Source organism: Topomyia yanbarensis, chromosome 2 (assembly GCF_030247195.1).
Source record: "Topomyia yanbarensis strain Yona2022 chromosome 2, ASM3024719v1, whole genome shotgun sequence".
NCBI classification, from domain to species: domain Eukaryota; kingdom Metazoa; phylum Arthropoda; class Insecta; order Diptera; family Culicidae; genus Topomyia; species Topomyia yanbarensis.
Window position 1 is genome coordinate 425,110,357 of NC_080671.1, and position 19,074 is coordinate 425,129,430.

General features: G+C 38.0%; 1 protein-coding gene across 1 annotated transcript in view; it reads right to left on the reverse strand.

Moving 5' to 3' along the window:
- The window catches only part of LOC131680955 (uncharacterized), a 52,153-nt gene extending 37,405 nt beyond the window's left edge, over positions 1-14,748 (reverse strand). Inside the window, exon 1 of the mRNA XM_058961669.1 lies at positions 14,424-14,748. The gene's annotated coding sequence lies outside the window, so the exon portion shown is untranslated. The remainder of the gene's footprint in view (positions 1-14,423) is intronic.
- Positions 14,749-19,074: the final 4,326 nt, after the last annotated feature.

Genomic DNA, 19,074 nt, shown 5'->3' on the forward strand with positions numbered 1-19,074 from the left:
CATGAGCTAACCCACCATGGTGGAATCAAACTCTGATAGGTTTTACATGTGCCGAACGATGAACACTAAAGAGATTGCCGAAATAATCCTCACTCCATTAACCCATTATGTCCTAGCGTATGAAATTTCATACGCAAAAACAACACATTTCAGGATCATACTTGTTATACAATAAAGGCGTTTTAAAACTTCTGGTCTTCTGTGAACGTTAATTAATACTCTATAGTTTAAAATGTGTATGCTCAATAATCTTTTTTTTATAAAATTCCATTGTGTTTTCGAATGACAAAGTTGGACTAAATTCAAACCAAAATGTGAATAATACATATTATTAATTTTCTCTTCTAAATCACTAATTCTTGTTTCGGATTGTAAACGAATGGCCATGAGAGGTGTGAAAGATGTGGCTCAGTGCGAAAAAATGGAAGAAATTGGTGAAACAATTGCGAAAATTCTGCTGGTAGTTCAACGTATGAAATTTCATACGCTAGGCTGAACCGATATCTTTTTTTCCTAAGGCAAAATAATATCCTCTTTAGGACCAGGAGGGGATTCACAACTTTCTCGCTGATTTTAACGTTGAGTCAGTGCATTCAAGGCTAACAAATGCTTAATACGTAGCAAATCATACCTGGTTCCACCCAGAATATTTTTTATATAAATTCTCGTTGGAAAATGTTCTTTTTCATAAAATAATTACAAAGTTTGAGGGAAAGATGGTTTGATGCAACGAACCAATCATGTGACGAAACGGCACGAGAGAGGTGAGAAGTATTAAAATCATTCAAAAAAGCTGCTAAATGAATGATCTCGCAAGGTTGAAGATATTATTCGATTTTATGCTGAATATAAAGATTTTAGCCTAATTTTCTATGTAATGATTTTTTGATACCCTATCAGCCCAGCGTATGAAATTTCATACGTTCGTTTTTTTTCGCAACAAAACGTTCCAAAGTGGATATTTTATTTTTCCCACACTTAATTCGGCATAATATGAGGGCCCACGAAGTATTTCATAAATTACCAAAAGTTTTAACATAGCTGGGTTATAATGGGTTAAAGAGGACATTATTTGCATTTCAACAAACGCCACAAATGATTCTAAACAAACATGTGAAAAGATCCTAAGTGCACATGAGAATCTCTGATTACTTTCTCCTCTAGCACGGTTGCTTTTTACTTGGCTCATTATTTCTTATCATAATTGAAACATATATTGAAATAATATTGGAAAGTTTTATGGTGTGGCCCTAATAATCGAAAGAGAAAGTAAACAAAGAGAGTTTCTTACTTGTAGTTTGACATATTTGTCTAGCATTTAATACACGCTTATCCTCAGCTACTCATTGCAACTAAAACGCTTTTACTCAAAAATGAGTAAAATTTGTTTGAAAGTTCAATATGATGTCTGATCGAAGTAGGTCATCTCCATCCGACATCGGTACTACATCATTCCGACCACTCTCACCTACTTTTACTCATTTTTGACAAGGTACGGTTTTTGTCAGAAACGCGTCAAATCTACTCATTTGTGAAAAAAAACCGTACCTTGTCAAAAATGAGTAAAAGTAGGTGAGGCTATTCGGAATGATGTAGTACCGATGTCGAATGGAGATGACCTACTTCGATCAGACATCATATTGAACTTTCAAACAAATTTTACTTATTTTTGAGTAAAAGCGTTTTAGTTGCAATGAGTAGCTGAAGATAAGCGTGTAGAGCTATTCCTCAGCTACACGGTAAAAAATTGTCACGTCTAATTCAAATGATGCTGCACTTGAATCAGTTTATCATGTATCACTAACAATTGAAGTGATTTAGCATTGATTTTCTAAGGATTTAAAACTCGTATCAGAATGACCTGGTCTTTGAAAGCTATTTAATAGAAATTATCTTTAAATTGAAATGAATATCCGTTGAATTCGCACCACTGTACTAATCTATTAAATTTGAGTGGTTCCATTATTAATTACAAGTGTCAAAAGTGTCAAAACACTAAAGTCTTTAATCGAATACAAACGTATGCTCGGAAATAGGAGCAAAAATGGAAAACTTGCATTTCCAAAGTAATGTAGAACGTGAGTATTGTATATCTACTTGTGGTTTATTTATTATGTAATTATTTGTTCTCAGGTAATCCTTAATGGGATATACCGTAAGGAATGCGTATATAGTTAAATGCAAGATCTATTAGAATCAATGTGCAACACATTTCAAATGGAAGTGATTTGCTGTTGATTTCGTAGTGCTTTGAAATGATCCATTCCAACAGATTGACACATCGCATTGAAATGTTGGGCAGGTAGTGCGAAATCAACTGCAAATCACTTTCCATCAACGTGAGGATTTTTTACCGTGTACTCATTGCAACTAAAACGCTATTGTAGATGACATCCGTTGCATCTATCTTAAAACAAATTCTAAAAGCATTACGTCAACAAAAAGAGAATAAAAAAACGACTACCAATTGATATGACATTTGAAGCAGTTCAATCGTCATCCTTGCTCGATATATGCAACCTATTTCGAACGCACTTTAGTAGTGTCTTCAGATGAAAACTTATGTATTCAATTAATCTTCTCCAAAGCAGGCCACGCTGTATTGGTTCTCACCCCTTCATTACAACTGGACAGTCGTAGTAAAAAACTATTCAAACAGTCTATCGATACCATTATCAACCCTACGCTCTCTACGGTTCCTCATGAGCAACCCATCACTCTTCATCGACATTGAGGGAGCCTTCGACAATATTGCCTGGCTACTGAATCGAAGGGGATAGTGTGTCCCACTGTCGAAAGGATTACTCAAATGTTGTGTTGGCGTACTGTGACAGCGTCGCTAGGCGAGGCGAGACTATAACCATGAGAACCACTAGAGGCTGCCCTCAAGGAGCAGTGCTGTCACCCTTTCTGTGGCCCCTGGTAGTAGACGGACTCCTGAATGAACTGAAAGGTCAGGGATTTGAAGCAACGGGTTACGCAGATGAAATTGTCGTGGGGATTAGGTTGAATCTACGATTTCGGACCGTAGGGGAGCTCTGGACTAATTAGCGGGTTGGGTAAGTTAGCAGAGTCCCCATTTCTCCATATCCATTAGACATATGGTGATGTCTCTCGTTGTGTACCGCAAGTAATGTGAAATACTTTTATGGAACGTATTCCATTTCGCATGATCTACCTAAATCAAAACGGGAAAAAAGGAAAACTGAAATCACCTGCCATTTAAATTGGATTCTTCCAGTTCTTTTTACTCGTTTCAGTCAAGGCAGACAAATTTGTTAATCGCCAAATAAAAAAAAAATCCGGTTTGTCCCAGAGGTTTACGTCAGAAATATTTCCTTACTACATATTGGCCATACAATAAATAGTTCACTGTATAAAATAAACAAAATTGTCAGCTAGCGTCAATCCGGCCCTAGCTTAGTCCTGTCACTAAGTTAGTGTCGGATGGTGATGAGACGAAGTCGAAACGCCAATTCCATAACTAACTGCTCCTCACGCATTAAGATGGCTTTAAACAATTTTCTTCTTAATGGAGAAAAATAGCTTTTACCCTAATTGTTCTCCACTAAGGAGAAATATAGCATAGTGAAGAGAACATCCTATTTGGGTTGGGGAACAACTTAATTGTTTTTCAGTAACCGTATTTTGCTGCACTCTGTCATATTTCAATACACATTAGAAACTGGTATGCTATTAACTGCAAGATTAGCAGATATATTCAATTTAAATGAAGTTTGTTTTATATAATTTATTTATTTCATATGACACTGTCTGTTAGTTGAACGGTGTCAACTTCTTCATTTTACATGATACACCCTATGCCATATCAAACAAACATACCATTTCTTTAAATTAGTGGGTTGGAAATTATCTGAAAGTTATAATTGAATATGACTTTTGTGGTGGTATCCAACGGGAAAAACAGATCAAAATGGTAAGTTAAACGAAAGCGATTATGTGAAAAAATCACCCCTCAATAGGATTAGAACCTGCAACCCTCGGGACTCCGGCCCAATGCACATACCCTTACGCTATCCCAGGGATATGATGACGTTCCAGGAAGAACACATGATTATCGCATTGGCCAGGGCTGCAGCGTAGTTTTGCGCCCCGTTGGGGTGAGAAATTTTTCCTAAAAAAAAATTTGGCAGCACCGATAGTGTAAGTCTAATCATTGAATTTCTGTACAATAATGCAACATTTGAGTTTTCTCTGCAAAATATTGAAAATTGGGCGAATGACAGTGAATCTTCAGGAGATATCTCCAAAAAAATCAGTGTATACCATAACTCAAAATCTTCTGGAAAAATCGTTATAAAATTTCGCACAGTCCTTCTTTTCATTTACGGAAGCGTTTTACAAAATTATTATTATTATTATTATTATTATTATTATTATTATTATTATTATTATTATTATTATTATTATTATTATTATTATTATTATTATTATTATTATTATTATTATTATTATTATTATTATTTTTAAAATAACATGTTCCCCGATTTTGTAGGCGAAATTCTGATTTTAGCCTTCATATTTCCACGAAAAATATAAAAATCGAGAAAAACAAGCTCCCATCATTACCTGAAGAATGATGTGAAAAGAAACTGTTCAAAGTTTGAAAACAATTGGTCCAGTAGATTTCGGGTTATGATGTACACCGCATTGCATGTTTTTGACGTGGCGTCTCCTGAGATTCACTCAACGCTCAATTTTCCTTGAAAATTTTAGGAAATATTGTTCGATTGGTATTATTATACGAAAATTGAATGAATTAAATCTCTGTATCGCCACATTGATTTAATTTTAATTTTTTTTAATTTTAGATTTTAAATCGTCTGACCGAAGCTCGTTCGTGATTTGTTCCCGCTAACTTGATGCACCGAGCCGCAAATCTTGAACAATTTTGGATCGAAGCTCCTCTTTCTTGATGAAAGTGAACTGATTTCATTCGATGGCTGAATTCCGATTTCAGTCGGTTTCAGCAAGTCTTGTCAGATGTCCGAAGACTGTATGTTAACACCAGGAGAGAAGGTAATTATTAGGATTCATCTTCGTAGATTAATTAGTGCAGTTCCGTGCCAGTAACCAGGAGCAATTGGAACAAAAATCTCCCATCCGGAGTATATTTTCTTTGGCAAACAAATTAACCCTTATTAGCGCTATCAAACCACTCAAAATTAAATTTGAAAATCTTTTCCTTCGCCAACTATTATTTTTATTTTCTATTGGTGGAAAGAAGTATACATATGGAAGAAACCGATTTTAAAACATCCGTTCCTGATTGGTTCTCGCTAATTTCATGTACCGTACCGCTACTCTGCAGGAAGAATCTATTGGAATGGTCGGTTTCTATTAGTTAACCTTGTTGGATGGACAGTTCAACATCAGTAGAGAAGGTGATTATTAAGATTCAGGCGGATCCGTGAACTGACTGTAGAAATTAGTTTGTGCTAGTAACGAGAGCCAACTGGAACATAAATCTCCCACCCAGAGAGCCTATTGTTTGGAAAACTAATTAGCCCTTATCAGCGCTATCAAACAGTCAACCAAGAATTAAACTGGGACGTCATTTCCTACACCAACTATTACTTTTGTTACCGACGGGTCGAAATTAACGCACTTATACGGAAAAAGCCGATTTTTAATCAGCTAACTGAAGCTTGTTATTCGAAGCTCCTCCTATTTTATTCGTACCTCTTTTGGATTCGAACGCAAGTACAAAACCGAGGGTCGTATGCGAGTGCATCATCAATCGTGTGTTACACTCGTACCTGTAATATGTGCTTGTCTTGTCGTTGTATAGGGGGGGAAGGGAAAATCCCGCTTGGTTCTTGCCGGTCTCCAGTTTCCTATTCATCGTTTGCTGAGAAAGGGTCACTACGCCGAGCGTGTCGGTGCCGGAGCACTCGTTTAGCTGGCAGCAGTGAATATCTTGCAGTCGTATCATTTTTTGGCTTTTCATTCCTTTCTGTTACTAATACTAGCATAACCAAAACGAATATGCATCATTCCCCCATCATCCAGTTAGCGGAAAGTGTTGCCAAACGCATTTCAGCTGATTATCAATTTATCATTCCTACAATATTTTCAAGGAATGTTGCAGATTTAAGAAGAAGGAAAATAATTGGCAAAGAAATTTTAATTTTTTAACCATAATTATGATAGAGAATCATTTGAAAATTTCCCATTCAAACGGTTGCATATCATTAGATTTAATTTAACGTCCCGAGTGTAGTCGCGACACTCCGGTCATGTCGCAGACATTATCCACCAATATTTTTTTATAATGAATAATTTGAAATATTCTTCGCCCAAATTACTTTTTATCGGAAAATTCTGATAAATATCAACACATTTGAAGTACGGGCTTTTTATGTATCCATCATCTCTTCGGTTATGTCGAAGAAATTACCCACCCATGATTTTTTTTGATTTGAAGTTTTTGGTGTAATAAACTGGCTAAGAAACTTTTAAAAACACCAAAAACCGGATTTACAAGTGATTCGACCGAAGCCAGTTCGTGATTGACCGTCGCTCATATTCATCGTATATTCGTATCGTAAAGTCAGGTGATACTAGTTGTTTGAAAGCGGCTAGATTTCGAAAGAACTGATGCAGAAATATTCAGCCGTGGTGGATATCTCGAAAGTTCGTCCAGAGAAGCTCAGAATTATGATATCCTGTCTAAGGCAAGCAACAGACATTATTAATGACAAGTGATTTATGAAGGATTACCGCGTTTACATGTCCGTTCATAAAGTTGAGATCGATGGTGTGGTCACCGGTTCGAGTTGATCATGTGTGTTCGGAAAGGGTTAGCTGTTTCAATGACCTTTCTCTCCACTGAGTGAGGATTTTGAATTCCAATCGCACAGGACGACAAAATTGTATGTATCGGATGACCTGCTTAGCTGATTAAGACGGTACAAACATCCCATCAGGCAGACGCTCCTCCAACAAGGTTTTCACTAAATACGAGCAAATGAGCTTTTTTGGCAAAAAGGATCGGTGTGGAAATTGCGCAGAGAATCATGGGGATGATATCTCCTAAATGACGCTCTGATCACTTTTTACAGAAATACTAAAGAGAACTTCGCCACTCCCGACGACGAGTCGTTATGCTCTCTTGGCATAGATAAAGTGCGAATCTGACGATCTCTATGCGGGGACATCTGATATTGCCCGTACAAACTGTAGGCAGATGAATTTCCTTGTAAAGGCTAATAGTTATTATTGAGGGGATACCAAATATAACAGAACGACGAAGCGCTGACACAAAGTTGAAGAAACAAGCTACTGGTTTTAAAAAAGCAACAAAAAATGGCAGCGTACAGCAGTTCTAAACCACGAAACAAAACTGCTCGTAATCATAAATCAAAACCATCTATTGGGGATGGGACTGTTTCTGTTTCAATTCCACTTCTAAACTCCTATATTAAACACTAAGTTGCTTGAATGCACCATAAGGAATATAAATAAAACCATCTTGGTCAGATGACATTACCCTTGGGTTGGCTACCAAGAACCGCTACAGATTAGCTTCGAAATTCTTTGAAACAAACTTTTACCTGCCGGCAGTCGCGCTAGTGCACTGAGTGCACGCTGCTCTGAAATTCTAGCGAAATTGTCTTAGGACACCAGCGGCTGCTCGTTCAGTGGGCCATAAGCGCGACTTCCGGAGGGTTAACATGGCTAACTCTTCTCGCCAACCAAAATCTACCTACAGAAGCATGTTCTCAGATGTCTTAGTGATAATCAAAAACGCACGAAAACGTGTATGAACCCAACGCACACACAAGCAGAAAAATAAATTATTTATCCCAACGCAACTCACAAGCAACACACACGATACTTCGTGTACGTGTCACTGTCACCACTGGTGAAACCCCAGAATAGAGGTAGACGCCATGTATTTTCGGTGGTGGCGGCATCACCTCGCACACGGTTAAACCATGTAAAACTTGCACACGTTTTCCTATTCTGTGTAGTCTATCGTGCGTTCCCCACTCCGCCGTGCGAACCGAAACCCTGCATGTACAAGAACCCACTGTACCGTCCGGACGACACAGCCATGGCGTTGCTCGTTTAATATTCGAGCGACGAATGATTAAAATGGACACACGGCACCTCTATTTGTAAACTACCCGTAGTATTTGATTGAGTTACTTAGGTGCAAGTATGTTCAAATGCCAACGTTGCCGAAAAGCCATAGCGTCACCGCTTATTGTACCGTTTGGAAAATACAGTCTACATGTTGCTCGTTTGGCAAGTGAGCATCGATTGATGCAAAACGAGCACGCGTGACCTTTCCCGTATGTGATGAAATGGTTAGATGCTCTTTTTTGACGGCTCTGTCCACAATAGGTTTGCATGAATGGTGAAGATTACAAGAACAAACGCATTCGAAAACGAACGAATGAATTGGAGAGCTGCGTATCGAAATCATGATATTCTCTTAGTGTTCTGGCCAGATCTAGCATCCGCTCATTATTCATCGGCAAAATGGCATAATAAGGATTGGTGTACCTGTACATCCCATCGCTCACTTGAAGAAAACATGGTCTAAAGTTGAACGAAGAGTGATCACTAATTCTATGCAGAATCTGACATTAAGAGTAAAATTCGAGGTTTTTTTCAGGAAGCAAATCTAAATGACACAACGCCACAAAACATTTTAAACTGTGATACCTGAAGATAAACTCGTTTTTTTTGGAAAACAATACTAAGGTTTTTTTTGCACGGTTTTTTTTGCGCGGTTTTTTTACACGGCTTTTTTACACGGTTTTCGCAATTAACACGGTTTTTCGCAAAAATATTCTAAGTCCTTTTAAAGGCAAAAAACTTAGACGATTTTTCAACAAGTTTTTTTGCACGGATTTCGGAAAAATGTTCTAAGTCCTAAGGCTTAAACGATTTTTGATCGAGTTTTTTTGCACGGATTTTGCAATTAACACGGTCATTCGCAGTCCTATTGAAGGCAAATGACTTAGACGATTTTTAATCAAGTTTTTTTTTGCGCGGATTTTGCTTTTATTCAAAGGCCAAAGATTTATGAAAAAGTGGAAAAGGGTTCCTTCTAGCACGCCAACAATTTGGTTGCTTTTGGAACAGTAGTAACGAGTAGACGCCGTGTCTGAGGCCATTTTGAAAACCAAGATGGCGACTTCCGGTTCAGTGGAATTCTCTAAACCCCATCAACACGGGTATTTTTGGAACGGGATTGATGAGTGGACGTCAGATATCAATGTTTAAGGCCATTTGAAAACCAAGATGGCGACTTCCGGTTCAGTGGAATTCTCTAAAACTCCATCAACATGGGTATTTTCGGAACGGGATTGATGAGTGGACGTCAGATATAGATGTTTAAGGCCATTTTGAAAACCAAGATGGCGACTTCCGGTTCAGTGAAATTCTTTAAAACCCCATCAACATGGGTATTTCTGCAACGGGATTGATAAGTGGACGTCAGATATAGATGTTTAAGGCTATTTTGAAAACCAAGATGGCGACTTCCGGTTCAAAGAAATTCTCTAAACCCCATCAACATGGGTATTTTTGGAACAGGATTGATGAGTGGACGTCAGATATCGATGTTTAAGGCCATTTTGAAAACCAAGATGGCGACTTCCAGTTCAGTGGAATTCTCTAAAACTCCATCAACATGGGTATTTTCGGAACGGGATTGATGAGTGGGCGTCAGATATCGATGTTTAAGGCCATTTTGAAAACCAAGATGGCGACTTCCGGTTCAGTGGAATTCTCTAAAACCCCATCAACATGGGTATTTTCGGAACGGGATTGATGAGTGGACGTCGGATATCGATGTTTAAGGCCATTTTGAAAACCAAGATGGCGACTTCCGGTTCAGTGGAATTCTCTAAAACCCCATCAACATGGGTATTTTCGGAACGGGATTGATGAGTGGACGTCGGATATCGATGTTTAAGGCCATTTTGAAAACCAAGATGGCGACTTCCGGTTCAGTGGAATTCTCTAAAACCCCATCAACATGGGTATTTTCGGAACGGGATTGATGAGTGGACGTCAGATATCGATGTTTAAGGCCATTTTGAAAACCAAGATGGCGACTTCCAGTTCAGTGGAATTCTCTAAAACTCCATCAACATGGGTATTTTCGGAACGGGATTGATGAGTGGGCGTCAGATATCGATGTTTAAGGCCATTTTGAAAACCAAGATGGCGACTTCCGGTTCAGTGGAATTCTCTAAAACCCCATCAACATGGGTATTTTCGGAACGGGATTGATGAGTGGACGTCGGATATCGATGTTTAAGGCTATTTTGAAAACCAAGATGGCGACTTCCGGTTCAAAGAAATTCTCTAAACCCCATCAACATGGGTATTTTTGGAACAGGATTGATGAGTGGACGTCAGATATCGATGTTTAAGGCCATTTTGAAAACCAAGATGGCGACTTCCAGTTCAGTGGAATTCTCTAAAACTCCATCAACATGGGTATTTTCGGAACGGGATTGATGAGTGGGCGTCAGATATCGATGTTTAAGGCCATTTTGAAAACCAAGATGGCGACTTCCGGTTCAGTGGAATTCTCTAAAACCCCATCAACATGGGTATTTTCGGAACGGGATTGATGAGTGGACGTCGGATATCGATGTTTAAGGCCATTTTGAAAACCAAGATGGCGACTTCCGGTTCAGTGGAATTCTCTAAAACCCCATCAACATGGGTATTTTCGGAACGGGATTGATGAGTGGACGTCAGATATCGATGTTTAAGGCCATTTTGAAAACCAAGATGGCGACTTCCGGTTCAAAGAAATTCTCTAAACCCCATCAACATGGGTATTTTTGGAACATTGATGAGTGGACGTCAGATATAGATGTTTAAGGCCAGTTTGAAAACCAAGATGGCGACTTCCGGTTCAGTGGAATTCTGTAAAACCCCATCACCACGGGTATTTTTGGAACGAGATTTATGAGTGGACGTCAGATATCGATGTTTAAGGCCATTTTGAAAACCAAGATGGCGACTTCCGGTTCAAAGAGATTCTCTAAACCCCATCAACATGGGTATTTTTGGAACGAGATTTATGAGTGGACGTCAGATATCGATGTTTAAGGCCATTTTGAAAACCAAGATGGCGACTTCCGGTTCAAAGAAATTCTCTAAACCCCATCAACATGGGTATTTTTGGAACGGAATTGATGAGTGGACGTCAGATATCGATGTTTAAGGCCATTTTGAAAACCAAGATGGCGACTTCCGGTTCAGTGGAATTCTCTAAAACCCCATCACCACGGGTATTTTTGGAACGGGATTTATGAGTGGACGTCAGATATCGATGTTTAAGGCCATTTTGAAAACCAAGATGGCGACTTCCGGTTCAAAGAGATTCTCTAAACCCCATCAACATGGGTATTTTTCGAACGAAATTGATGAGTGGACGTCAGATATCGATGTTTAAGGCCATTTTGAAAACCAAGATGGCGACTTCCGGTTCAAGGCAATTCTCTAAACCCCATCAATATGGGTATTTTTGGAACGGAATTGATGATTGAACGTCAGATATAGACGTTTGAGGCCAGTTTGAAAACCAAGATGGCGACTTCCGGTTCAGTGGAATTCTCTAAAACCCCATCAACATGGGTATTTTTGGAACGGGATTGATGAGTGGATGTCAGATATCGATGTTTAAGGCCATTTTGAAAACCAAGATGGCGACTTCCGGTTCAGTGAAATTCTGTAAAACTATCAATATGGGTATTTTTGGAACGGGATTGATGAGTGGGCGTCAGATATCGATGCCTGTGGCCATTTTGAAAACCAAGTGGGTAACTTTCGCTTTAGCGGAATTCTTTAAAACTCAATCAATATGGTTAATTCCGGAATGGTTTTCATGAGTAGGTGCTAGAGATCAATGTTTGGCGCCGTTTTAAAATCCGAGATTAAATGTAAAGTAAATGCTGGATGTAGATGATCGGGTTACTAACTTATTCGTAATAACTTTCGCCATTTTCAAAACGTTTTAAGTTAAAAATATGAACATTTCAAATATTTGTTGCGTTTTGCTTGAATTTCTTTAGTGTTTATGCATAAAAGTAAGATTTCAGTCATAATTTAGACCCAAGAATTTGACTTAATCAGACCGGGCTAAATCCAATCCATTAGAATTGATAAAATAATTATTATTTGGTTCAAGAAACAACGGTTTATGGGCCAGACATCGACCTAATCCCATTTCGAAAATTCTCATAGGTTTTTTTTTTATTATTATCCACAAAATCGAAAATCGTCATCTTTGGTTTCAAAATGCCATCTGACTTCGATCTCTGGCATCTACGTGCCAATCCCGTTCCGAAAGCACTAATATTGACTGAATTATTGAGAATTCCGCTGAACCTGAAGTCGCCATCTTGATTTTCAAAAGGAATCTCCAAGACCAGTCGTTATCCCTCATTCTGTAATTTTCTAAGTTTTTTACTTTCAAAAGAATATAGATTGTTACCGCCAAAACCGTGTTTATTGCGCATTTTGTAGTTGCATTAACACTGTTGTTTACACGGATTCCGCAATTATCGCGGTGATGTGCACTTTTTACACGGTATGTATCACCCGTGTAAAAAAACCTAGTGTATATGTATTTTCAGTAAGTTGAAATCTTGGATCTTAAAATGGCTTCAGATGTAGACCTCTGTAAACTGCTTAGTCATCCGGTTCCAAAACATTCCATATTGTCTGAGCTATATAAAAAGCTATATAAAATGCCGGAAGTAGTCATCATGTATTACAAAATATCTTCGGGCATTGATCTCTATTAAACACTCATCAAGCCCGTTCCGACAATACCCATATTGATTGGGTTTTAGAGAATTTCACTTAACCGAAAGGTGCCATCTTAGTTTTCACAATGATGTCAGGCATCGGCATTTGGCGTCTAGGAGTTAATCCTGTTCTGAAAACATCCATATCCTTGAAGTGCCGACTTCAATCTTCAAGATTCGTCTACATTTTTCAAAAATCTTCTAAGTTTTTTGTACATATTTAAAAAGACTTAGAATGGATGCAGAAACTGTGGTATGTAATTGCGAAATCCGTGCAAACAAAATTCAAAAATCGTTCAAAGTCTTTTGCATTCAATGTAACGCGGTATTTTTTACACGGTTTTTGAAATTAACGCGTTTTTTGTGCTGATTCCGGAATTACAGCGGTTTTTACACGGTTTTCGGAATTAACACGGTTTTTTTACACGGATTTCGCAATTAACGCGTTTTTTTACACGGATTCCGGAATTAACGCGGTTTTTACACGGTTTTTGGAATTAACGCGGTTTTTTTACACGGTTTTCGGAATTAACACGGTTTTTTTACATGGATTTCGCAATTAACGCGACTTTTTTACACGGTTTTTTTACACGGCACGTATCCCCCGTGTAAAAAAAACCTTAGTGTACTTTAGTCATTAGAATATTATTGTGCGATTGAAATGAGCTGTCCTTAGGCACACAAACAAACGTTTTCTTACCGCGAAATAAGGTCTCTACGCGCAATAGTTAGTTATGCGCATGATATCTGACGGACATTCAATAATATTAAGTTTTTATGAGGGTAAATGTATAAAAGACCGACGGCTCCGTTTTGCTACAGCAGTGAGTCGCTTCAAAGAAACCGATTAAGAATTACATTACAACTAATTCAAAACCAATTTAAACTAACGCGCAACATTTCCTATACCTATATCAGTTACTCTTTACAATTGAAAATTCGCATCAAGGTCCAAAGAAATCACAATTTAAAACGAACACTAGTATATTTAGATACTGCATCGTGGCAAAAAGTTCGCCGCAAATTCATTACTGAAAAGTCCATTACTGGAGTCGAGTTTCTTCCGCAAATGAACGACCACTATTTCTTGTAATCGCTAGAAACTAACTTCGCACTGCATTCTCCTAAAATCGGGGAACGCCACTGTTTCCTTTACAATAAACTTCATCCACAGTGAAACGACTTTTACACAGCTTTTTTGTCACCGACACACGGAAAAGAGTATACGTAGATCACCGCGACACAACGGTTCCCCGGGCGAATCCGTTTTATCTGCTAAGTTTCCGACAGAAGAAACGTTTTGCCGTTGATTGTTCTAACATCCTGACAACGCTTCTGTCGCCGGATTGTAGCCAGTACCTATATGTATAGCCCAAGAGGACAGTGCATACGTTTGCCGCCCTCGTTGCATTCGTGGTTCTGGATCCGCATACCACTAAGCACGGAAGATGGCAGTGTTCAGGTCGAGCAGCGGAACTGGCGAAAGGTGGAAAGGTGAATAAGGTGGCCGACGCTGATTTGTTCGCGTGCAAAATTATGTCAAGGTTTAGCAAAAAAACTCAAAAACAATAGAAGTATAGAAAGTGAAGCCAAAAAAGCTTCTTTATGTACTTGCACTGATGTCATTTCCGCGTGGCTGTTTCACGAAAGAAAACTCTGTGGGTTGAGTTTTTTTCGTTCCGTCAGTTACTACACACTTTTGAATAACTTTCCAACCGAGCTGTCTTCACCGGAAAGGTGAACAAACGACCGACCAACCGACCGACCGAGAATGAAGATAGTGTTGGTGTATGCGATGTTCACCGGTGACTGACTGCAGACAACAGCAGACTATTGGCACAGAACGATTCGATTTTTTTCTTCTGGTATCCGTCCTAGGTGCTTTTCCACGCTGGTTGCGGACACTTTGCCTTCCGGAAAACTATTGATGGACTTCTTGTCGATTTTTCCACCTGGGTGCAGCGTTGGCTGATGGTCATTCTATTTCTGCCCCGTTGAATTTTTCTTTTTATTATGTGTATTATGCAGGGTCGTACGGGGTAAAATATATGCTGTGCATTGCGCAGGAATATGAGAACGGATCTGATTAAATTTTCCTCATTTACATAATAATGAATTCAATCAAAAGCTTCCATTATATTTGTAAGTAAAATAGCATGTGTAGACCAATTTTCCGAGGGAACATTTTACACCGCATTACTTCATGTGTTGTACATACATTGAATATTGTGAAAGGGGTCGGGGAAAGCAAAGTGGGATTGTTTGCCTTGCGAGATAGAACAAGTTAGCACGTTTGTTTGGGAGGGAGAAGGAAGGTGGTTTTTGAACAACCTATTGTGACGTTCCACTAGGATATGCGGTGATTATCATTATTATTGCTATATCTAGTCTACATATACTCTATCTATGGGGCAGGCCATTTCATGTTTAATATTCACGATGTATAGTCCATTGGCATTTACCTGCCGCATTAGAGAGAAATGGCAAATTATTCAACGAATAATCTATTCCATAAACTTCTACAGCGAGACCTTGTGTTATTTTTTTCAAAATGATTATTTGAACCGTAGCATCTCATATCTCATAGCTATCAATATAAAAGAAGATATGTTAAACTTCTAGAATTCAACAATTTAAAACTAACAAAATATTTGAGGGAATATTTCAACATAGAAAAATAAGAGCACAAAACTTTTAAAATAGAATCCGACATTGGGATTCCGATATCGGAAAGTCGATGATGAAAACCGACTTCGGATTTCGATATCGGAAATTCGACCTAGAAAACCGACGTCGAAAATTCAACGCTGGAATTCGGACGTTGGAAATCCGATGAAGAAAATCCTACCTCGGAAACCCGAGGTCCGAATGTTGACGTCGATAGTTCGACGTCGGAAATCGAATGTCGGAATTTTGACGTAGAGGATCCGACGTTGGAATTTAGAGTCGGAATTCTCTATATCAGAAATCTGACGTATAAAATCCGACATCGGAATTCCGATAGCGGAAAAGCGATGTCGTTATTCCGATATCGAGAATCCGACGATGGAATTTGACTTTTTAAACTGGAGTCGACTGTTTCCAATTTTTAGGTTAGGTGTATGGCTTTGCAGTCTAATTTTTAAGCAAAAACAAACTATTTTGTCTTCATCCGACAAAATAGACCGAAACGTGGGATGAAGACAAAATAGTTTTTTTTAATTAGACTGCAAAGTCATACCCTAACCTAAAAGTTGGAATTTGACGTTGAAATATGATGTGGGCAATCCGACGTATAAATTCCGTCGTCCGAACTCCGCTGTCGGAGTTCCGAAAATCCGGTGGAATATAATATCGATGTTGTAAAACCGATGGCGGAAAATCGACGTTGGAATTCTATTGTCGAAAAACTGACGCAAGAATGAGTCTGAGTTCTGATGTCGGATTTTCCATGTCAAATTTGCGATATCGATTTCAAGTGTAGGATTTTCGACAATGCATTCTCGACGTGTTGATTTTCTACATCGAATTTCCGAAATCGGATCTCCGGGGTTGGATTTGCGACATCGGAATTCCGACGTTTGATATTGGATGTCGGATTTACGACACTGAAATTCCGACGTCAGATTTCCAACATCCAAATTTCGTCATCGGTCGTTCAATGTCGTATTTCTGATGTCAGATTTTAGATACCGAAATTCTAATGTCGGATTCCGAATTTCCGACGTCGGTTTCCTACTTCGGATCTCTGATATCGAAATCTGACGTCGAATACGAACGTTTGATTTCCTACGTCGGATTACCAACATCGGAAGTCAGCTGTCGGATTTTCGACGTTGGCTTTCCTTCGGATTGCCGACATCAAATTTATTCGGATTTCCGGTACAGAATTTCCACGTCGGGGGTGGGCGTAGCGTAGTTGGTAAATCGATTGCCTTGTACGCAGCGCACCTGGGTTCGATTCCCGACCCCGCACATAGGGTTATAAATTTTTCATGAGAATTTTCTAACCCGAAGAGGCAAATGACCTTAAAGTTAAAACCTCTATAATCGAAATAAAAAAATAGAATTCCACGTCGTCCACTTAAAAATTTCGAGCTACTAGTAGAGAACAAACTGGAGCTACAACTAAAAAAATAGCGATTGCTTTCGCGACGAGAATATGAAATAATTTTGAGCGGCCCAAAATAAGTATTGAGTGTACTGAAAAACTTACTTTGTATGACGAACATCTTGGCGTGCTTTCTTATTTCCTGGCTACTAGATAGAGTAGCAAGCAGGTTTATCACGAATAAATAAAAAAATGATCAGAATTAATTTACTTATTTAGTACAAAAAATGTTGTAGGAGTAATTTTCAAAAAATTAACCAAATTTTTGAATAAAAAAAATTCTTCAACGACTCATACACTGAAGAAAATCGATTTTAAAAATTTAAAGGTGATTTACAAAAAAACCCTTCTTTGATTTGGATGAAGTTTTGTTCCAATATATGAATTTTTTTTCAGCGTATTTTTATCGAAAACTAAGTTATAATCATCTCAGAGTCCAATTTCCCAACTGCTAGTTGTCTGATACATACAAAAAGTATCAGTTAAATAACTTTGTGGTGGTTATTTTTTTCCCTGATCAGAACTAAACATGAAAATATAGAAGTGATAATGGAATATTTGTTTAATGACATAAACTCTTGTCAATGGGATTCTTGATTAACAAAAATATACTTAGTTGCTAAATTGGCCAATATTTTCTCACAAACTGAGTTTTATTGGTTTCTGAGATTATTGTGATTTTCATTGGTTTAGTTTTCGATAAAAATACACTGAAAAAAAATTCAATTTGGACAAGGAAAAGTTTTTTTCAACTAACTTTTTTTTTCCTTTAATTTTTGACGGTAGGTAGGGCCATAATTACCTATCTTGCAACAAAATTTCATCAAGATCAAAGATATTTTTTTTGTAAATTGACTTTAAATTTTTAAAATCGATTTTTTTCAGTGTAGGAGTCGATGAAGAATTTTTTCAATATTTTCATTAAAAAATTTGACTATTTTATGAAAATCATTCCCCAACAACATTTTTTGTAGGATTTATCATTTTTAGACTGCAGCCATTTGAAAAAAAAAATGATAAAAAAATGTTTGACCATTTTCAAAAGACAGTCTAGATCATTTTTGGAAAAACGAAGTATGCAAAGTGGCTTTTTGTGACAAAGTTCTCATGTACAGAAAGTTTCATTAAAATCTGAGAGGGTGCTGCCAACTCTGAATACGATTTAGCACGAAATTCGCCATTTGCTTGTGTTTAGTGCAATGTTGTAATGCATGGCGAACGGAATAAACAGCCGAACAGGCAGATGATTCTTGTCGACATAATTAATCATCAAAGGTCACCCGATACGAGTTTGATGGGACACACAATTTTGTCCCGTTCTGCGCGATTCCCATTAAAAAATATTCGCTCTATGGGACAAAGCGACTTTGAAACAGCCAATCCCGTACTTATGTAGATTCACGCATGGCAAACTTGAATCGGTGACCCCGCCATTGATCTCAACTTTGTGAGCGGCCATATAGACGCGGTAGTCCTTCGTACAAGCCTTGTCGTGATAGTCCTTCGTACAAACCATTTGCTTGCTTTTGACAGAATATCACTATTTCGGGATATTTGTTACTGTATGTCTGCGTTAGTTTGTTTGAAAAATTTAGAATACTTAGCGGATTATCTGAGAGGGTGAACGTGCCATTTGAGCCAATATATTCTGATTCCTGAGAGGGTGAGAGCAAGAGTGAGTTGAAATTTTGATCAGAGCAAAAGTGGGTTTAAATAATTTGTTAGATCAGAAACGATATATTTATCACAACCTTAGGCAAAAGAGGGTCAAATATTAATAAGAGCAAAAATAGTTCACAAAATTTTCAGGGCAAGAAAAGTATAAAATATTAAACAATTTTTGCGCTAAGAATAAACCCATGGATTCATAACAGGGGTCAGGAAAATTTCTAATTCGGACCTGTGAGCGATTCAGTAAGTTTTTCGAAGCCCTTCAAATCGTGAGATATTGGATCTTAGATTTCAAAATGATGTTAATCATCAAATTCTGGTGTCTACTGATCAACCCCTTTCAAGTGACACCAATATTGATGATGGTTTTCACTCATTTGTGATAAACAATTATTGAAACCACTTTTATGATAGAAATGGAATATTTCTCCTCTCATGGTAAAAAAGGTATATCTTTACAAGCCAATATTGAATTTTTTTCGTACTCGTTTTATTCAATTT